At 56.2% G+C, this 5,872-nt stretch overlaps 1 non-coding gene across 1 annotated transcript; it reads right to left on the bottom strand.

Moving 5' to 3' along the window:
- Positions 1–1,959: 1,959 nt before the first annotated feature.
- Positions 1,960–2,066, bottom strand: LOC136162060 (U6 spliceosomal RNA). Its single transcript, XR_010661911.1, has one exon. It is a non-coding gene; the product is annotated as a U6 spliceosomal RNA (small nuclear RNA).
- Between the last annotated feature and the right edge of the window lie 3,806 nt (positions 2,067–5,872).

The following is a 5,872-nucleotide window of genomic DNA, read 5'->3' as shown; positions in this document are numbered from 1 at the left end:
CCCCAGCCCCAGCCTCTCCACACTGGAGGGGACACCACAGTCCCTCCCACCGCCCCCTCCCCTGCCCTGGACTCCCACCCCTGCCGCCCCCACCCCGTGAGGCTGGAAGGCAGCCAAGGGGAAGGTAGGGTGTGGGGTGCAGAGGCGGGGGAAATGCCCGCAGGGTCCACTTCCCTTCCGGCAGCTCTGGTCGCATTCTGCGGTGGCTGGAGGACTGCAGTGTCCCCAGCCTGATCTCTGGCCTCGTTATGGATTTTCTGATAAAACTTGTGCAAGGCAAAAATCCTGACCAAGGAAAGTCTTAGAAACCACTGCCTCCGGGCCCCCGGGGTGCTGCTGACGGTGGATTCTTGCAGCATCCGTTTCTCTGGGGAGTCAAGCTCACAGGGGACCCCTCCCTGCCATCCCCGGCGCCCCCCAGCCCTGTGCGGGAGGGTGTCTGTCCACCTTCAGCAGAGCCCTTCAAGCAGAAAGATGCTGGGGCTCAGAGAGGGGCAGGGACTTGCTGCCCGGCTGCTCGGGGTGGGTCCCAAACCTGTGCTCTGTGAGAAGGCCTCACTCGCTTGCCCTCCCCGAGCCTCAGCTTCCCCTCCCTTCCCGATAGCCGCTCCAAGGGCTCCCGCAGGCTCCGCACAGGGTATCCTGCGGCTGCAGCAGGCTTCAAACAGCACACGAGTTTATTCCCTCACAGTTCTGGAGGCCAGACAGCAGAAACCGAGGTGCCTGCAGGGTTGTGCAGAGGCTCCAGGGGAGGCTCCTCCCTGCTTTTTCCGGCCCCTGGTGGCCCCAGGCGTCCTTGGCCTCCGTCCTGGTGTCTCTCTGGGTCCCCCAATCTCATCTCCCTCTCCTTTCTCTCTCTTAATATCTATTTTTATACGTATTTATTTGGCTGTACTGGGTCTTAGCCGAGGCAGGCAGGATCTTTAGTTGCGGTGAACTCTTAGTTGCGGCCTGTGGGATCCAGCTCCCCAACCAGGGACTGAACCCAGGTCCCCCGCACTGGGTTCATGCAGTCTTAGCCACTGTACCATCAGGGAAGTCCCCTCCCTTTCCTTTCTCCTATGAAAACACCCACATCCCAGGATCGTCTTATCCGAGATCCTTAACTAATGACTCCTGCAAAGACCCTACTTGCACACAAGGTCCCATTCTGCGGTTCCAGGTGGACATGAATTTGCAGGCGAGGGTCACAGTTTGACTCAGCCCAGTCCAGATGTGGGCCTCGCTCAGCCCCTCGGACTCCCTGGCATCATTCCCACTATTTGTGAGCTGCCCAAGGCAAGGACCCGGCTGTTGTGGCGGGCCCGTCCAGAGTCTGGTTTGTTAAATTCCCCGTGCGTGCATGTGTGTTTAGTCACTTCAGTCGTGTCCAATTCTTTGTCTCTCTGCGACCCCATGGACTGTAGCCCGCCAGGCTCCTCTGTCCATGGGATTCTCCAGGCAAGAATACTGGAGTGGGATGCCTCCTCCAGGGGATCTTCCCAACCCAGTGATCAAACCTGCATCTTAACGTCTCCTGCATTGGCAGGCAGGTTCTTTACCACTAGCACCATCTGGGTAGCCTACAGAGGACCCCACAGATAGGAAGGAGTGACTTCTTTTATGAAGTTCAAGAACAGTCAAAGTAGTTGGGGAGGTGCTGGCCAGGGGGGACTCCAGGAGGCTTCTGGGAGCTGGAAATGTTCTGTATCAGCCGCAGATGTAAGTTTAAATGTTCCATCAGCCTCCTTAAAGCGGTAAAAATAAACCCGGGAAATCGATTTTAGTAATGTTTTATTTAACCCATGAAGTGAAAGTCACTCAGTTGTGTCCGACTCTTTGTGATCCCATGGACCATACAGTCCATGGAATTCTCCCGGCCAGAATACTGGAGTGGGTAACCTTTCCCTTTTCCAGGGTATCATCTCAACCCAGGGATTGAATCCAGGTCTCCTGCATTGCAGGCAGATTATTTTTTTTTTAAATATGGAACGCTTCACGAATTTGCGTGTCATCCTTGTGCAGGGGCCATGTTAATCTTCTCTGTATCGTTCTGATTTTAGTATATGTGCTGCCAAAGCGAGCACTGCAGGCAGATTCTTAACCAGCTGAGCCACCAGGGAAGCCCCATTTAACCCATGTTCAGTTGAGTTCAGTCACTCAGTCGTGTCTGACTTTTTGCAACCCCATGAATCGCAGCACACCAGGGCTCCCTGTCCATCACCAACTCCCGGAGTTTACTCAAACTCATGTCCATGGAGTCAGTGATGCCATCCAGTCATCTCATCCTCTGTCGTCCCCTTCTCCTCCTGCCCCCAACCCACCCCCCCACCAGCATCAGGGTCTTTTCCAATGAGTCGACTCTTCACATGAGGCGGCCAAAGTATTGGCATTTCAGCTTCAGCATTAGTCCTTCCAATGAACACCCAGGACTGATCTCCTTTAGGATGGACTGGTTGGATCTCCTTGCAGTTCTAGGGACTCTCAAGAGTCTTCTCCAGCACCACAGTTCAAAAGCATCAATTCTTCAGTGCTCAGCCTTCTTCACAGTCCAACTCTCACATTCATTCATGACCACTGGAAAAACCATAGCCTTGACTAGACAGACCTTTGTTGGCAAAGTAATTTCTCTGCTTTTTAATATGCTATCTGAGTATGCCCCAAATATGACCATTTCAATACATAATCAATGTAAGAGTTACTGAGAAAGTTTAGGTTCTCTGTCCCCTCCAGACTAAGCCATCGGACCCACCTCCGTTCAGCTGAGCCGCACCTAGACGACCCCCACCCGTCCTGGTCAGACAAACTTCTCCACAGATGCAGACTCAAGGTAGGTGCACTCTGCATTTGAAGAAAGACAGAGAAAGAGGGTGGGGGAAGATGGAAGGAAAGACAGAGAGACATTGTCCTTGAGTGACTGAGTCCTGGAGTCAGGACAGGGCCCTTTCATGAAGGTGCAGAGTGAAGGGGATCAGAGGCCCTGGAGGCTGGGGGCGGGGCATCCTCGGGGCAGCTCTCCTCCTCCAGGCAGCAGCAGGAGGCTGTGATCCACCAGGACCCAATCGATTCTCTTATCTCCCTCTGCTGGCAGCTGAGAGAGGAGACGCCCAGAGGCCCCTGCCACCCCCTCCCACCGCCCTCCCGCAAGCGCCCTGTCCAGCTTCCCCACCAGTCTCTGACCCAAACCTGCTCCTGGAAGCCCCAGACCCCCTCCCTGGGCAGCGGGTCCAGCTGACGATGAGCGGGGAGGGCTCTGCCTCACGTTAAACAGAAAGGAATTGTGTCCCTTAAAAAGGGCACACTTGGGGCTTCCTTGATGGCATGCTGCTAAAGAATCCACCTGCCAACGCAGGAGAGACAGGTTCGATCCCTGGTCCAGAAGGATCCCACCTGCCACAGAGCAGCTAAGCCCGTGGGCCCCAACTACGGAGACGGTGCTCTAGAGCCCGGGAACCACAACCACTGAGCCCACAGGCCACAATTACTGAAGCCTGTGCGCCCTAGGGCCCGTGCCCGGCAACAAGAGAAGCCCCCGCAAGGAGCAGCCCACACACCACAGCTAGAGAGTAGCCCCCGCCCGCCGCAACTAGAGAAAAGCCTGGGCGGAAATGAAGACCCAGAGCAGCCAGTAATAAATAAATAATAAATTTTAAAAAGTGCACACTTAGGAGTTTTCCAGATACAGCGAGAAACAGAGAAGATATCTTCCTTCCTCTCCCCTTTGGCCCTTCTTTCATTTCCCTTCTGGAGCAACTGAGTCCTAAAGCCACTGGCCGCGGCGGAGCACGGTGGGCTGCCACGGCTCCCACGCTGGATGCACAGGAATGGGGGCCTGAAGCCGGCGGCAGAGGGTGGTGGCTATGCCCTGCATTGACCGTGGAGGTGCCAGGGGGGTTGGATTTTCATGTTCAGGAGAGAGCACGGAAGGGCCCCGGAGACAAGCCAGGGAAGCAGAGAAAACAGGAGGAGGGTCCCTCCAGGAGGACAAGGCCACCCACGGGCAGCCCTGACCCCTCCCCTGGAGATATGCCACATGCCTCCAGCCTGAACCCAGGGGTCCTGGCCAGTGTTCCCACCACCTGCCCACCCTCTCTCAGAACTACAGAAGCACCAACCACTCTGAGAGTTTAAGGTGCTTTCAGGAAGTCTGAGGTCCTCACGCCCACCCACACCCTCTGCTGGTCCCTGCAGGGCCCAGGGAGGCTCCAACTGCGTCTGCCCCTGCCTGGCATGCCCTGAATGTCCCCCCACACCCATCCTTCCTGGGGCAGCCTGGACACTCACCCCGCCCTGCCCTCCTGGCTCCGGCGGTCCCATAACCCGAGGCCCACAGGCCCCATCAGCTGCTCCCTCGGAACCCTGGAGCCCGAGGCAGCTGTTCCTCCAGGATTCCCACTGACGTTGTGTGGACTTCGGCCCCTCACTCTTCACAGTCACATGGGTACTGCACATCCAACCCTGAGAGTGTGCCTGGCACCAGGCAGGGTATCTTCTCATCCTCATGGCTTATCATCCCATTTTACAGATAAGGCAAATTTCAAGGAGATTAAACTTGCCTTGGAGGTGGAGGTGGGAACAAAGCCTGTACAGGCTCTCTAGACACCACTGCCAAGTTTCCTTATTAAAATCCCCTCCTCCAGACAAGAAAATCTAAAATTACATATGTGATTTGTATTTATGGCTTGCATTACGTATCAGTTGGATGGTGCTATTCCTTGGGAGCAAGTGAATCACTGGTAAAAAAAATAAAATTCTAGGACTTCCCTGGCAGTCCAGTGGTTCAGACTCCGTGCTTCCAGTGCAGAAAGCGGCAAATTTGACACATGCGGGGGAGGGGAACTAAGACCCCACAGGCTGCGTTGGCTCAGCCAACAAAAAGAAAAGAAAGTTGTGTACAAAGAACCTGGAGTTCTTCAGAGCTGCATTAAAATGACTTGTGTTCTGACCCTAAAAAGCAAATAAAATATAACTGCCTTCTCCAGCCTGCAGGCTGACTGCCTGACTGGGGTCATCCTTGTCTCATCCTGAAGACCCTTCTGGTGACTTAACTGCTGAGTCTTAGGTGTGTGGGGAGGAGGCACAGATGATCACACCATCCACAGGCTTCTCCCTCTCTTCCCACACCTCATTATTATTTCCTGGCTACTCCTGACTGCTGTGTGACTTGAGGCAGGTTACCTACCCTCTCTGAACTTCAGTTTCCTCAATAGTATCAGCTTCATAATCAAGTAACCGGTAATCACTAAGTCCACCCATTCCCACCGCAGCACAACAGGGCTGGGAGGCGAAACAGCAGAAGGACGGGGCCTAGAAGGTAAGCCCCTAGGCGGGAACGGAGCCAGGCTTGGGGGGTAAGGGGGTGCGAGGTCTGGGTAAGGAGACCCCAGGTTTTCCCCAAGGCGGAACCCCCAAGTCTGCACATCTGAGGTTCACAACAACCTCGACCGCAGTTATTACAACCCCCAGGTTGTGACTCGTGCAGGCCGCCGAGATCAGGGTGAGGCTGGGCTCGCAGCCTGAGGACCCCTGCCCTCAAATTCCTTGGGGTCTTGCGGTGGGGATGGGCTGAGCCGGCCCCCGTCTTTGTGCGGGGCGGAGGGCGTGGCCTAGGGAAGACGGACCAATCCAGGGAGGCCACAGCTCTGCGGAGCCAATGGCGAGGCCGGGGTCGGGCGTGGGCGTGGCCAAGAGGGAGACGGGGCGGGGCTCCTGCTTCTGGCCGCAGTTGAGGGTTCTTTGGGGGTTCTGATGAGTCCGCGGGGCGCCCCCGGGGAAAAGGAGGGTCTGGGGAGGGGGCAGTGCCGGGGAGAAGGGGGCTTGGGATCCAGCGGTGGAATCTGGGCGAGCAGAGGCGCCGCCGCCGGCGATGGGGGAAGCCCCCGACTCTGGGCGC

This window comes from Muntiacus reevesi, chromosome 2 (assembly GCF_963930625.1).
Source record: "Muntiacus reevesi chromosome 2, mMunRee1.1, whole genome shotgun sequence".
In the NCBI taxonomy this organism is placed as follows: Eukaryota; Metazoa; Chordata; class Mammalia; order Artiodactyla; family Cervidae; genus Muntiacus; species Muntiacus reevesi.
The sequence above is the reverse complement of the archived record's forward strand: the minus strand, read 5'-3'. Positions and strand labels throughout refer to the sequence as shown.